Source organism: Drosophila nasuta, chromosome 3, assembly GCF_023558535.2.
Source record: "Drosophila nasuta strain 15112-1781.00 chromosome 3, ASM2355853v1, whole genome shotgun sequence".
In the NCBI taxonomy this organism is placed as follows: Eukaryota; Metazoa; Arthropoda; class Insecta; order Diptera; family Drosophilidae; genus Drosophila; species Drosophila nasuta.
The window spans coordinates 4675968-4692474 of record NC_083457.1 but is presented as its reverse complement, the minus strand read 5'-3'; the positions used below and the strand labels follow the sequence as shown (position 1 = coordinate 4692474).

General features: G+C 39.3%; 1 long non-coding RNA gene across 4 annotated transcripts in view; it reads right to left on the bottom strand.

The window, feature by feature from the left end:
• The window catches only part of LOC132791710 (uncharacterized), a 66961-nt gene extending 51999 nt beyond the window's left edge, over positions 1-14962 (bottom strand). For 2 of the 4 annotated variants that reach the window (XR_009632934.1, XR_009632933.1), the window contains exon 1: positions 10899-12999. This is a non-coding gene — a long non-coding RNA (uncharacterized LOC132791710). Of the gene's footprint in view, positions 1-10898; positions 13000-14298 lie in introns of those variants that run through there. The other 2 variants (XR_009632932.1, XR_009632931.1) reach the window with 2 other exon arrangements.
• Between the last annotated feature and the right edge of the window lie 1545 nt (positions 14963-16507).

The window sequence follows — 16507 nt, the reverse complement described above, 5'->3', positions numbered from 1 at the left end:
GCTAAACGGCAAAACAGATATTAATACTTTGAATTTTCTACTTGAATACATCAATTCTGCATTATATTTACCAATTTTGGTATTATATATATATATATAATTTTATATCTTATTATATTTAGTATTATTTATAATTATTATAAGTATGATATATGATACACATAATCGTTTATTTTTATTAGAGAAATCTGAAGATATAATCAAACTGCTGCCTCAAACTCACATTAATAATAATACAAATACAAATATATGTATCCCAAAGAATCTCAGTCAATAGTTTTAGACAATGAACTGAATTTTGTATATTTTTGTAGGAAGCAAAGCCTGATAAATGATCAATGTCAACTAAACTGATAAACGAGTTGCACAATTTAAATTGTTAGCTCAAGGAAATGCTCCATTTACCAATTATTATCATATATGAAAACGGTTTGAAATAATTTTTGTCTGTTTTCTAAACAAACGAACAAACTATTTACTATACAAAGCTGAAGCTAATGCTACTCTAATGATGAAACAATCAATCTATCGGTATTACATTCTTACACTTTTGAAGACTTTACTAGAAATCGTATGGCAGTCAGTAGAGCACTCTTCTTAGGTTACAATTTCGAGGGTATGCACAAACCGCAAGCTAAACAGAAAAACTACAACCACACAACTACATTCAAAGTGCTGATTGTATGTGTGTTTGTATAAGTGTGTGTACCTCGGCTTGTACTCGTGTGCATTTGTATTGGACAGCACAAGACAGAAACAAGACTTTACAATGAGGGGAGCAGAGCGACGTGGAGTGAAGTGAAGTGGAGTGGAGTGAGGATGACAGTAGCTGAAGAAGCTTGCCGCATTGTCTACGCGACGAGTTGTTAAGCACAGAGCGTTGCATTCTTTACTTGCAACAGAGGCGCGGCAAGCGGCAGGAACACAATGCGACCTGGTTGCATGTGTCTGGATGAAAGTCTGCGAGTGTCTCGTTGTTTGTTTCCTTTGTTGTTTAGCTGCAAGGCAACGCAACACACAACAAAAGGCGCAAATAAAAAGACAGAGAGGGGGAGCGAGGACGACAGCTGTTGCAAATGTTCGCCTGCCACTCACACACACACTCACACAAACACACAAAATTTGCAAGCGAAACAAATTCGATCTGAATTATTGACTTTAACGTTGAACATCATCCTTGTGGCAGCTAATTGACTTGTTGCCCCAGCAACAACAACAACAGCAACAGCGACAGAACATTAATAAATAGCTGGAAGGCAGCAAACTGTTAATTGCTTTGACCTTTGAACTCTGCTTTTGAGAGTTGCCTAAGTAATTGAGAGATTTGCAAGTTGTTGCCGCCTAGACCCCCTCACCCTTTTTGCGGCACCTTTCAACTGGCGACTGCTGCGCGACACCCCGCGGCGCCAAGCAATCACTTCGTGCCACAACATTTTCAAAGAGCGAGAACCTTTGCTTCTCAGAGATTCTCAGCCATTGTTCTTGCACTGCGTTGCAAGAAGCGGAAAACAAATTATGCTTCCGCTTACATAAATCATTTAGCTGCGCACAACACACAGTCCATGTGTGTGGCATGTGTAGCAGGCAGTGGAGGAGTAGGAGGCAGTGGGGTGGCTGCCACATGCGGCGCTTGGGTCACTTAAAAATTATGACAACCTGCAACGAGCCAAAAAACAGACATAGCAAGAGAGAGGAGGAGAATTGCGTTTTTGTTTTGTCGGTGTGCTTGCAACACAGGAAAAAGAGCCTTGCAACAACGGCAACGGCAGCGGCAGCTGGCAGGCGGCCCAGAGACAGGCTTTTGGGTCAGCCTGCGCTACCTACGCCAAATTGGCAGCAGACACAACTCGTTCCGCCACATGTAGCACGTAGAACACACACACACACAGTGCAGCACACAGCCACCTTGGCACCATCAACCAACAACGAAAAAGGGGAGCAAACATTTTTGGCAATCGGCAACGGAACTTTTGGCTCGCTAATACCTTTTGGCACAGCAGGGTTAAAAGAAAAAAAAAAACGAAAGGAAAGGAAAACAAGCAGCAACAAAGGCCAAATACAATCTCCAGCAAAGAGTTGCCGCACATCCTTTGGCTTTGTTGCAACAAACAAACAAATCACTCAGCAAAAAACAAGGCAAAATACTCGAACACAAAATCCAGCATAAATGTGCGAGTCTTTGCTTTTAAAAAAAAAAAAGTGAATCCACCTGAGCGCAGCTGTTGTTGTTCCAAATGAATTTACGCCATATTAATTTTCTATCGCTGTGCCTCATAAATTCAGCCAGCCAAAGTTTGTTTTGCTTGCTTTTAGGCCATGAAAAATTCATATGAAACACAACGCGCAGAAAAGTAGGCAACACTTTTAAGGTTATGCAAAATTGTGCCAAGTCAGCGGCAGCGGTGAAATAAGGTGTAGAAAAACACCAAGTAAGAAAGCTCCAGTCGAATGTGATGGACTGTGAGATACCTACTATTAGTGTAGAAATAATAATTATAAAATATAAATTAGAATATACCAAAAAATACTGAAATATACTGAAATATATATTTGATATATCGGTTTATTGCTTCATACAACAAGTGCTGGTTTTCACTGAAATATACCGAATTAATATACCAAAAATACTGAAATGTATATTTTATATACCGATGTACTTCCTCGTGGAAAACAACGCGGTATTATCACTGAAATATACCGAATAAATATACCAAATATGAAATATATGAAATGTATATTTGATAAATCGGTTTACTGCTTCATACAACAAGTGCGTTATTATTTCTTAAATATACCAAATTCATATACCAAAAATACTGAAATGTACTGAAGTCTATATTTGATATATCGGTTTACTGCTTCATACGGCAAGTGCGGCATTATCATTGAAATATACCGAATTAATATACCAAAATACTGAAATGTATTTTTCATATGCATTAGTATACTACTACTATATACTTTAAAATAGTGCAGTATTCTCAATAAAATATACGAAATTGAAATGTTGAAAAATATCGAAATATGCTGAAAAGTATATTTTATATACCATAGTGCACATAATATACTGGATTATCAAGAATTTTAAATAATTTCTTCTTTTACAAAGCTATAACACCCTTTTACCCTAAGGGTAGTTGGTATAAGAAAAAAATACCAGCAAACACAACAAAGTTTTAGCATTTGGGGAAGGAGTAGAAATGAGTCTGCAACTTTTGAATAAAATGGCGCATAAAATTATAATAGCTTATCAAATAATTTAATTTGCTGGACAACAGCCTGTCCCAGTTTCAGTCGCAGCTTTAAGGGCGTGGCACAGGATAAGGAAGAAAGAGACGGAGCAGAGAAGGGAGGAGACAAGGCACAGAGAAATGCCGACGACGCGTCGTTGTGGTAATTACTTTGATGAAAAATGGCAGTTTCGGTGATTAAACAGCGTGGCTGCGTGTGTGTTTGTATGTGTGTGTGTGTGGTTGAGGATGTGTGTGTGTCTGCCACAATTCACTTGATTACACATACGCCATGTGGAGCCTTTGCAGGAAATTAAGCTGGGCAAAACGGAAGTCGCTAGTGAAGGCGCCTGAGTGCACATGCCTGTGTGTGTGTGTGTGTGAGTGTGTGTGTGTGGCCTAATGATGTCAGCCATGTTTGCAGCACAACACGCAGTTGCCGCATTAGTTGTAATTGCCTTAAACGCCTTCAAAGCGAAATGCTTCAACTGCAGCTGCTGGCGTCCTTTGTGTGTTTTTAAGTAAATATCGACAAAATATGCTGCGGCACTATGCCGACGACAGACATAAAAAAGCGTCTTGAAAGCTACAAATAAAATAAGTGAAACGTGCAAGGCGCACAAAAAAAAAGTGCACGAAGAGAGATTGCAATGAATATTGCAGAGAAGAACATGAAAAGCAACAGCAACAACAGCAACAATGACAATAAATTGCTGCTAAAAATGAGCAATGAGTAATTCATATTGTAAGTTGCAAGCGTTGCAAAACTTCCGATGAGAAACAGCAGCAACAGAACGAACAATTCAACGGACCATCAATCTTGCAACTAGCTGTGGGATTTAGGGAGACAAAGAGGGGTAGAGAGCATGAGAAAGAGAGAGAGAAGGGAAGGGAAATTCTTCACTTTTGGCGCCGCAGCGTCTGCCTCAATGTGGCAGGACGTGAAACGCGCTTTTATGTGGCTGCTGGGAATTGGTCGACACAATTTGAGGCAAGTCCAACCGAGCCATGCCACATTGCGGCAACTACGTGAGCGTTGCGTTTGAGCGTTTGTAATGTGCTTGTAAATGCAATAAATTTTGTTAGCTCTGGCCGCAGAAACTTCAACGTTTTCGGACGCAAACTCAGGCGGACAGGACAGTTGGACTGGCAGATGGAATACATCAGCGTGAAGAGCCATAAAAACGCGTTTTTGATTTGCTAAATTTATGTGCGCCACATTAAATCTCTCCTCCAACACGGAGCACAGTCTGTGGGCGGGGCTCAGCACAAAGGCAACTTCGCATCACATCACAACTCAGTGACAAGCAAAGGTGATATCAGCAACAGGCGACAGTCAACTGCCAACTGACGACAGGTGTTTGCTTTTAATGTGTGTGTTTTCATCTGCGTCATGCTTCACTCTTTTCTTTTCAAAACTCATTAAATAATTTGCCAACTACTTTCAATAAGCGTAAGAGTTGAAAAATAAAGGAGATGGTGATGAACTAAAAAAGTTATCACTAGACTAGAAAGAGTTTAGTATTCAATCAATATTAAAATATTTAAAATACTTCTAATATCTGATAATGTTAATGGGAATAATCATGTTAACTCATTATCTAATTCATTCTACAGCTAGTTCAGATTTCAGTATTAAAATACTACAAATATATCAATGTTGAAATACTACATTTTTAAAATACTTCTAGTATGTGATCATTGTTACTCTTTATTTAATCCATTTCCCACGAATTCTAATTCGAAAATGATTTATTTTTAAAGACAGAATATGGTCACATTCATATTACTTAACAACTAGAAAGAGTTCAGTATTTAAATACTAAAAAGTAATCAACATTAAATTACTTAGTATATAAAATAGTTTCAATATCTGATTATTGGTGTCAATAATTCATTTGATTTAAAAAAAAACTGTAAATTATTTAACCTCTTCACTTTAGACAACGATAAAAAGGATCAGTATTAAAATACTAAAACGTTATCAATATTGAAATACCTATTATATAAAAAATTTCTAATCTATGATAATTGTTGAACAATGCTGGTGTGTAGTTAGAAAATGATTTATTTTTAAAGCACTGTGAAATACATTAACAAAGTGAAATAAATAAATAAATGTTTAAAATATTTCTTCAAATTTGAGCCACAATAGCTGTGAATAGTAATGTTGTAAAGCACTTCTGCACAAAATCTAACTCATTCTCCATATTTTATAATTCCAAAATAAATTAATTTTAAGGAACTGAAATTAATTAAAAACGTTAGACACAAAAAAATAGTGTTTTAGAACTTTTCAAGCTACTCGACTATATCGTAAAATGTAAAACTTATTTTAGAATTCATCTTTGCTTTGCTTTAGAAATACTTTGAAGACAAATTGAGTTCACTTCACTCAAACTGCAAATTCCAGAAATTTTACTAAAGTAATCGAACCTTTTTAACCACCTTTGAATCCATTTCAAAAAAACATTTGACATGAAAATGAAAATAAAAATAAAGTAAGTGAAGCTGATTTCAAAGCGTTGCTGTAAAGTGCGTGGGTGTGACAAGGCGATAAACAGTTAAAAGATTTTTTATATTTTAGGAACACACGCGTTGCATATTAAAGTAACGCTACCGTTAACAATGTTGACAAGCTGTTGCTGTTGCTGTTTGTTGTTTGTTGTTGGCTTCTGCCTCAAGCTGGGAGACTAGGAAAGGAAGGTGAAAAACTTTTGACTGTTGTCGTCATCGCTCATCGCACTTGGCGTTTGTTTGTGTTGTTCTTTTGTTTATGTTTTATTTGCTTTTTGCCTCACAGTTTTTTGTGCGTTCGTCTTTATTTGTTTACAGCAGTTTTTATGTATCGCAAATTGCGAATAGCGACGCCAATTCGCATATGCAAAAGCCTACACCAAACATGTGGGGCCTGCATATATTTGTATCTACAAAACAAGTATCTCTCCCTCGTATTCTCTCTCTATCTGTCTCTCTCTGTTCTGTGTTCTCTGTTCACTCATTCGCTGTGTATCTGCGTTGACGTAATGCCCATGAAAATAGCCGCCGCAATTTGAGGCAAACAGTCATTTTAGAGCATGTGTTGCCACTTTCAAGTGGCAGCCAACTGAAATGTTGCATGTTAAGTGGCTGCTTTAACGCCCCAAACTATGCAACGCCAACTTTACTGAATGCGCACATAAACGTTTTTAGCTATTCCAAAGACTGTTTCAGCCTCGTAAATTTAACAGCTGCTTTGTGGCCTTAAAACGTGTTCAAATTGTACAAACAGTTGGCCACTAGCCTCCCCCCCCGCTCAGAATGTGGCATCATCATCATAGCGCAAATTTATTATCAAGCTCTTGTTGCTCTTTTCACTATCATTATCAACCCTTAAGAAAACTGTAGATACAAATTCAATTGTTTCAACTTTTTTGAATTCTTTTCAACAATAGAATAAACTTATATTTCATTGAATGATTTTTCAATTTTAATTTTTCTATTTACGATTTTAAAATAAACAAGATTTAAATTTCTTAAACTCCTTGTAACTCAAATCACATATTTCATCATATTTAATTCTTCCTAAAAGTTAACTTCTTTGCAATGAATGTAGAATATTGAAATTATTTCAACTTAAATCAATTGTTATGTTCGTAAGCTTTTTGAGATATTCTTAACATAAACTTAATTTGTATTTCATTTCCTTAATAATTCCTTGTTTTATATTCTTACACCTAAAACATAAATGAACAAAAGCAAAATAAACTAAAGTGAAAAATGAATTTGCTATATATTAATATTTGTTTTCATTTGACTCCATATTAAATAGTTGTTGTATTAATAAACAGAGTTATTATTAATTTAAGAACATTTACTAAATACAAATAAATCAAAAAATAATATTGAAAGTAAAATAAAAACCGAATTTGTTATACTTTCTGAGATGTTTTCATTTGTAATCATTATCATTTTCCCTTACTTTATTTTGTTGTTCTATTTTCGTAGTTGAAACCTTTACGATTGAGCAACGAAAACGAAACAAATTTGCTGTTAATGGCTGTCTTAACTTGTACACAATTGTCCAATGTTGATTGTCAATAGAGTGAGGTCAGTTGTAAGCAACTGAGCGGCAAAATACATACAAATACTCGTATATCACAACTAATCCCTAAAACTGTCGAAACAAGCAATTGAAATTGCTACAATTCTATCAATTCCCCAGTTGATGTTGTCAATTAAATCTCAAATTGCAGTTATCTAAACTGAAGTGCAGAAAACTATGGCAACGTATGTTATTTATGCATTGAAAGAGACCAAAAGGGGGGAAATAGAAAATAGTAACAGAAATAGAAATGGAGATAGAGATAGAGATACGAGTTACACTTGAACCAAAAATCATGCAGAATGGTTATATTTCAATATTTTATTAGCCTTTGCTTTTGGCTACAATAAATTGCAGCAGTTGCTGGAGAGCTGGGATCTAAAAAAGAGGAGCAGCAACGACAATAAATAAACAGCATGGCCATTACACAAATAAAATAGCATCATCCACAGCTACAAAAAGAGACAACACTGATTCAGTTTCAGATACAGATACAAATACAGATACAGTTGCAGATACAAATGGAAGTGGGAAGGAAGGAAGAGCTGAACGCTGAATGACACAATAAATAAATCCGTGCAGCAGCGTTTTAAAACAAATCGAAAAAATCAAATAACCCAAAACAACAAAACAACAAAACTCACTCGCGCACTATTTGAATCGCGCACAGCACAAATAGAAGCAAAAAACAAGCGTATAAATATAAAAACAGAAATAAAATTTGCATTTTTTGTTGTTTAAAGCGTCGTATCAGCAGCAGCAACAGTAACAGCAGCAGCAGCAACAATAACGAGAGGAACCGCAGCAACAAATAACAACAACAAAGCTATAGAATGTATAGAGAAATGTGCAAAGTCAAAGTCAGAGCGAAATGTTATCGAAATGCTATTGAACACAAGTATCAACTGGCGATAAAGATAGAGCTCACAACGGGAGACAGTTGCTGAGACAGAGACAGAGAGAGAGAGGGAGAAAGAGAGAAGGGAAGATGCTCTTTACTTATGTGCATATATTTGTGTATTTATTACAAATGTATATAATGCAGCTACCTTATTCTATTCTCTGTTTCTGCTTATTCTTACTTCGTATCAACGTATTTTCTATAGCTATCAAAATCAATTTATTAATTCTGGAACTGAACTATTCTTTACTTTTGCTTATAGAATTGAATATTCTTCTTTTTATTTGTCTTGTTTATCTTTACTTTGCGAATTTGCCACTTTTTAATTCGCATTAACATTTGTTTTAATCGTATACAAAGCGAATTTCGTTGGCTTCTTCTTTATTTAGCATAAGTAAATATACAGACTCGAAAAAAGAAATGATAAAACAACAAAGCTGAAGTGTGCTTTCAATGCCAGCTGTTGTCAACGTTGCGTATGAGCAACGCATCATGACGCATCGCTGCGATCAATCTTTCTTTCTCTCTCTCCATTTCTTTATACACTTTTTCGCTTGCTTGGACTGACCCAAGTTGCAACTGTTTTTCTCCTCTTTTTGCTCTCAACTGTTCAACACGTCACAAATCATTTTAATGGCGCCCCGAACTTTCATTTGGCTTTTAAATTTTTGCACCCATTTGATTAAGGCAAAGTTTCAACTTGAATTTTCGGGCTGGCTCAGAATGGCATTTCCATTTCCATTTCCTTATCGTCGTATCAATAAATTAATTCGAAAACTTTTTGCTGCCTCCCTTCATTCGATTGCCTTCTCTCCTATTCTCTTCTCTCCCCCCGATCGACCCATTTCTGTCATTACTTTTTTTTTTAATCGTGCAAATTTCTCGCTTTTTCTCTCCATCCCTCTCTCTACATTTCTTATTCTTCTTTTTTTTGTACTCGTCATCGTATCTTGTATCTATAAGTTTGCTGGCTGCTGTCGTGTAATTTGCTTTCAGCTTCATCTTTTTTTTTTTTTTTTGCTTGCTCTTTTTGATATCGCCAGCTACAAACGACAACGACAACTACAACTACAACTACAGTGCGACAGTCACTCGACAGTCAACTCCCTCTTACCGATTCCATGGGCCGATGCCTGGTGCCTGGTTCCATCTCTATTTTTGGCTATTGAATTGGTTTCGTGCTCATGCATTTTATATGAAAATGTCTGCATGTCTGTCTGACTTTTTGCCTACCTCATGCCCTTGCCACGCCCCTTAATAGCACTAGATATAGAGATAGATAGCCGAAAAATGTTTGCCGCTGCAATTAGTGGACAACATTTGTTAACCAACCGACACACACAAACACACACACACACACACACACACACACACACACACACACACACACTCGCAAGGCAGATCCACTTGGCAAATGCAGGTAGAGAGCTGCTAACTGGGCTCTTATCTTTATTGCAACTAAGCAGAGAGCGCGGAGCGCAGAGGAAGCCGAAGAACCCAAGAAGAAAATGTGGGTGCCATGGAATAAAGAAAGCAAACGACAAAAAAAAAGATGTGGAAACTAAAAAACATGTCGAATAAAATACATTTTTTTCTTCTTTTTTTCATTTCGCCCATTTGAAGTAGAATTTTAATCCATGGTTTTTTAATGCGGGCGATAAACTTTTACTACAATTGTCGACAGTCTTTTTCGAGGCTATATAACTGTACTACACACACTAACACACTCACACACTCGCACCAACGTTTGCATAACTGTGTGTGAATGGAAGTTGGGGGCAAACAAGCTCTCTAACTGGTCGTTCAGGTGCTACAGTTTAATTATGTGACGTCGACGGCGCTTTTGCCGCTTAATGTTTTAATTAAATGTTTTATTAGCACGCTTTTGGGGCACGACTCGGCACAAAAGCAAGAGAGAGAGAGTCGAGTAGAGTGGCAGCAGAGACGAAGAGTTCGACGTGCCCCCTTTTTCTGCTTGAATGCGGATCTCTGAGCATTTCTATGCAAGTCTAACTTGGTTTTTTACGACCAACTGATTGCTGTAGTACTTAGCATTATGATCATCAGTTTGCATACTTTACCAAGTTCTCAACTTAAAGAAATTAAATCTTCTTTCTTCTTTCATTTATCTTTAAAAATAATATTAATTTTTTCCTCACTTATGGCATTTTATCTCAGTAATTTTGTCCCAATTTTCTATTAAAATTTATAATATTAATAATTGCATATTATTCGTAGAACGTTTTATTTAAGTTTTCCTAAGATTAAATATAATAATTGTATAATATCTAACTAGTTAGGGATAGTTTAGCTAAGCTTAGATATTTTATCTCAGCAATTTCTTCCCAAGTTTCTATCAAAGCAATATTAATAATAATATTAATATTTTTATATCATAATATTCATAGAACGTTTTATTTCCGTTTCTCTAAGATAATATCAAATTAGTTATGGATAGATTTTCCTAAGCTCTGATATTTTACCTCAAAAATTGATTCCCAATTTTCTCTCAAGTCATAATTATTATTATTTATAGAATGTTTTCCTAAGCTTTAGTATTTTGCTCAACATCAACACTAATAATATTAAAATTCATAATATTATTTTAAAATTTAGTTTAGTTTTTCTTTAAAATCCAATTTTTCCGAGTTCTATCAAAATGAAGCTTTAACTTCTTGCTTACCAGTTTGCGATGAGACTTTCAGTTCCACCGATGTTTTTCTTTATACACTTTAGTTTATCAGTATATAGAAGTGAAGAAAGAGAGAGAGTCTTGGGAAAGCATCGAGGCGGTAACTTTGTTCTAAATGTTGCACTGTTGATTTTCAGATGCATTCAACATTTTGTTGCATTGTCCGAGGCATCGGCTTTTATCTCTCGTCATTTGGCATTCTTTTTCATCTTTTAAGGATGTTCCAAATGCCATTTTTTTATGACGCTGCATTGCCTTTTAAGATGGTTGCCGTGTGTTGCGTTGTTGCGTTGTGTTTGTGGCATGGCCAACAAATCAACATCCGGTTAGCTGATACGCCAAAGTCGCCAAGTCGTCAAGTCAAGCACAAACATTGCACATACTCTCGTATGAATTATGTACATAAATACAAGCGCCCCTCGCTTGCTCAGCTCTACCTCTCTTACTCTTTAATCTGCCTCGCTCTCTCTCGCCGTCGCTGTCGCTGTCACTGTGGCCGCACTCTTTGCGTCTCTGTGTCTGTCTGGGCGAGTTGACAGGCCGGCAGCAGCCACATTTGATAACTGTAGCTGCTAACTGCTAGCTGAAGTCGCCTTTACACTTGTGTGTGCGTCTCTATGCGTTTGCCTGTGTGAGTGTATGTGTGAGTTGTCTGGCCGGCCTCAGTTGTCTCTCTGCGTCTGTGTGTGTGTGTGTGAGTGTGCGATAGTCAAGCTTTTTTTATTGTGTGGGTAACGTGTGTTGTCGTTAACTTTTTGGCGACTTTTAGCACACACAGACAGGCGTCGTCGGCTTTTTGACTTGTTTTCTTGTTGTTTATATGTATATGTATGTATACTTTGTACTTGTAGTTGTTACAGTTAATATTATATTATTGTTGTTGCTCACTTTTGATTTAGCACTTTTAGCACTGCTTTGTCTTTCTTTCTTTCTTAGCACCAACAGTTCTCCACTCTCTGTGTGTGTGTGTGTATGTGTGTGGGTGTTAATAGTGTGAGAAAGTAAATATATGGCTGAGGGGCAAATTGACAATTGAACAAAGTCAAAAGCAAAAAGCAGCGTTTGACGACCGGCACAGACGAGACGCGTAGCACGAATGAATGAAGTTGGCGAGCCAACGACATTGCGAAGCTTCCAGCCAGCAGCAGCAGCAGCAGCAATATAGTAAAGCAGCGACAGAGGCAGCGGCAGCGGCAGAGACAGCAGCAGAGTCCACCCGATGACAAGACACGATGCAAAACGACGACACGAGACGAAAGCTAAAATGGTTTCGTTCACACTCGCTCTCTCTCGCTCTGGCTCTCGGTCTGGCTCTCGCGCTCTCCTCGTGTTTTGTTGCTCACGCGTGTAGGTCGTCTAGAGGCCGTTTGTCGGCTGCCCATTTCTTTTTGCTGTTCTCTTTGTGGGCCACTTTGCTGTGCTCTTTACAATTTGCTTTGGCTGCTCTCGTCGCTCTCGTTCGCTCACTTGCAAATTCTTTGCTTGCTAAAACTGCAAATCAAAGTCGAGGTCGTTGTACGAATGAAAGAATGTCGGCATGTGCTTGTTGTTGTAGTTGTAATTGTTGTTGCTGGCGCTGCTGGCGTCGCTGTTGTTGTTGTTGTTGCTATTGCTAGTGTTGCTGCTGCTGCTGCCCTGTGATGTTTAATACTTGGTCCGATCCAGCATTGTAGTTGTAACTGTGCCGCTCTCCAACTCCTCTTCCTCCTCCACCTTCTCTCCCTTGCTGTCTCTGCTGTCGCTGCATTATGCTGCTTTTGTCTGTCTTTCTCGCTCTCTCTTACTCATTCTCTCACTCTCTAGCTAGTCATTTCTATGTGTGTAAGTGTGTGTGCTCGGCATGCCTTAACTTGGCTTTCTTTTGAATAATGTTGCTTCATGCTTTCGCAGTCTTGCTCTTCATCTGCCTTCGTCTGTCTGTCTGTCCCACTGTGCAGTTGTCTGCTAGGCAAAAATGCTGTTACTTTTTATGTGCACTCCCCCCCCATCACCCAACCCTTCTCACCCTTCGACCTAGACACTCCTTTTGGAATTTTGTTAGACCGACGACGTTGCCCATTTTTACTTATTTTTACTACTTTTTTAATACATTTTCGGCTGTTGCGGAGTTGGGGGCGGGGTCGGGGTTCGGGGCTCGGGGTTCGGTTCTTGGGGAGAATATTTTTTTGAGTTTGTTTGTGCGCCGCTTTCGCGCGTTTGTAATAAAAACTCGTTATAAGTAGAAATTCTTTACTTTTTTTTATTTTCCTTCTCTTGTTGTTTCTGTTACTTTTTTGTTCATTTTTCGGCTAGTTCACCTGCCCACCTTGCCTCACCCCTCCCTCCTCCCCCACACTCATCTGTTTCCATTTTTTAAGCACTCTTTGCGGCCACTTTTCTTTATTATGATTTTTTCCTTTCTACCTTTTTTTTGCTTCTTCAAATTTGCTGTTTTTTTTCCTCCTGTTTCATGACAAATGTGAGAACCGCTTGTGGCTAAAATGCTTTGCTCAGTCGATGGCGGCTAAAGCGCTTAGAAGTTAGCTCGACTGGTTAACGCCCCCTCTCGCCTTCCAATGCGAATTCAGGTAAAGTTACCCCCCACACACACACCTTTTCCCCCTTGCCACATTGTTGGCCAACACTCTTTTGGCCAGCGCAGCGCAGACTCAATTATTAGGCCAGTTGGCAAGCTAATTTGCTTATCAGCGAATGCAATTGAGAAAATGCCTCAGGGACATTGAAAGGGGTAGAGAGGAGGGGGAGGGGCATCGAAATGCGCGCCAAATGAAATTGTCATTTGGATTGCAGCAAAGTGCTGATAACATGGCCTCATATCTCACACTCTTTTTCTCTCTCTCAGTGCTCTCTCCTCTTTCCTTCCTTCCTCTGTCACCCGGCTAATAACTGTCTACTAGCTGATAAGATATTGTGGCAAGAAATAACTTTAAAATAAGTTTGCAGCTCTTGAAACGTTTAATTCACGGCTAAGGAACTCGACACTGGGAAAACTGGTAACGAAAGATGTTAAAAAGTCAAACTATTTAACACCATTTATCGCTTTAAATGGCAAAAACAAACAAATAACAACAAATCGCTAATGGTTATTGACCAGTTAAAAGAGCAATCTACAAATAAAGAATATTATCTTCACTCAATACTGTTTCAATTTCTTGAGGAATCTCTGAAACGTTATCTAGTTGTTTACTCTTGAGGTTGAAATTTCTGAATCTTTTTTCGACAATCCATGAATAGAAAATATTTGCAAATTATTATTGTAATTTGCGTGCTCAGCAAATTCTACAATTCTTATCTACCCAAAAAGTTAAATATTGGCAAAAGGAAATTACGGAGAGATATCATATAATATCACATTATAATACCATTTCAATATCATATTATTAGCACTCACCTGCTTATGAATTCTGTTTTATTCAGGAATTTCCAACGCTTGCAGTTTTACTGCTTGTTGTGTTTTTCTTATTTCTTTGTTTGGGATTTGTTTCAATTTTTCAGTTTTTAGTTACATTATTTGTTAATGGCAAAAATGTACACGCCGAGCAGGATTTACGACGAAATTGATTTGAGCGTCTCGCGTTACACATTTAACATTGAATTTGAGAATTAACAAAGTACACACAATTTGTTGTCTGTTTGGTTTGACAGTAATTTATTATTGTTATATGTGCTGATCAATCACTTGAAACTCATTTTTGTATTTAATTTTTGTTTAAATTTGACTGTTGGCATCACTGTTGACTAATGTAACGTTAGTGTGTACCGTTAGACAATGCGTATGCGCAACGTTTCGCAAATAATCGCATCGCTGCGTCACTGTTGCGTTGCCTTGCCTGTCGACCTTTTCGGCTGAGCGGCCAAACTCGACTGCTCGACTGCTCAAATGTTCGACTGCTCAACTGTTTGACTGCTTCCAAAGTGCTGCTGCTCAGTCTCAGTCTCTGTCACTGTCTCCACTTCCGTCTGCTTCTACTTCTGCTGCTGGATTGAATTTGAACAGAACAGAACTGTCGCCGCTGGGCAACCGCAGCTGGCGAACGTTGCGTTTCAACTGAATGCCAACTTGTCGGGGACTTGCCCAACGAGAACTGCTGTGTGCATCGCGACCTGGGCAAAACTTCAAAGCGCAGTTATTGCAGTAGCAGCAACAGCAGCAGCGACGTCAGCTGGTGAAGGTGAAGGTGGCTCAGTGAACGCCAATCAATGGGAGAGAGTGAGCGAGAGACAGAACGAGAGAGAGAGAGTGCAATGCTGCGTCGGCGCTCTGCTGCCTTATGGCTGCAGCTGCGGCGACGGCGACGACTCCTGCTGCTGCTGCTGCTGCTGTTACTGCATTGCAAAGAATGCAAAAGTGCAGAGTGTGGGGACGAGCATTGGGCGCCAGACGATGACGACGACGACGTCGACTTACCGTTGAGTGCATTGGCATAGTAAACTTTGCACCAGGCACCAGCTTTGCCGACTCTGCCGACATCGTGTCGAGACGCTTCGCGTCGCTGCCTGCAGTGAAGTTACACGCAATAAGAGAGCGAACAGGAGAGAGAGCCGATTGAATGGAAGCCGACTCTCTTTGCATTGTTGTTGTCGTAGTTGCCGAAGTGCCGAACATCGAATACCGAACGCCGAACGCCGTTAGATGCGCACATAACGATTCGTCGTTTTTGTCGTTGCTCATCAACAAGTCAGCGACTGCGTCGTCGACAGCGACAGCGACAGCGTCGTCGACGCCTTTGCTTTTTTGATTGCAGCAGCAAATTCGCACAAAGGAATTCCCCCGAATTGGCGTCGCCTTCGGCAGCAGCAGCAGCAGCAGAAGCAGAAGCAGCAGCAGTTATAGAAAATGTGCAAAAAGAGTTTTACGAACTCTTTGTGATCAGTTGAATAAAATTTAAAAATATTCATACACAAGCAGTAACTGTGACGAAAACTAAACAGAACACGAGAGAGAAAGAAGGGAACGAAAAAGCGAGAGAGAGAGAGAGAGGGAGACAACTTCGTGTTTGGCTGGCGCCAGCAGCGGAAGTAAATGGGAATGCTTCAATTTAGCCGGCATTTTGCAATGCATCCGACGCGAGCAGAGCAGCGACTGCGAGAGTTTCTTCTGGGGTGGTCTGGCTGCCCAAAGAGAGCCAGAGAGGGACAGAGCGAGAAACAGGGACAGCAAGATAGAGAGCGCGCAGTAAGGACTTAAGAGCAACGAGTGGCGACTCTTTGGCACGTGGGGCAGGTCAGTTGTGCCTGTGGCGACGCCAGCTGACGATGCTGTCACACGACGCCTTCGCGATGCGGCGCTCAGACTTCGACAGACAGCAACAGCAACAGCGACAGCGACGGCGGCAGCAGCAGCAGCCACAGATGCGACGACAGGAGCTGAACTCTCATCGTATTATTAGATTTATCGTGTTTTAGCGCTTAAGCAGATGCCCCAACAACCCGCCGACCTCCGCATGCCCCGCTCCCCACTTCCCCTCTGTCCCCTACACAATCAGTGACCATAAAGTGGAACTGCGATTCGCGACGGCTGGGCACATTTTATTTCCACCACTGTGCCCAATCCGCAATCCGCATTCCCCCCCTCCTATCGCTTGTCCTTTTGCTCAGCT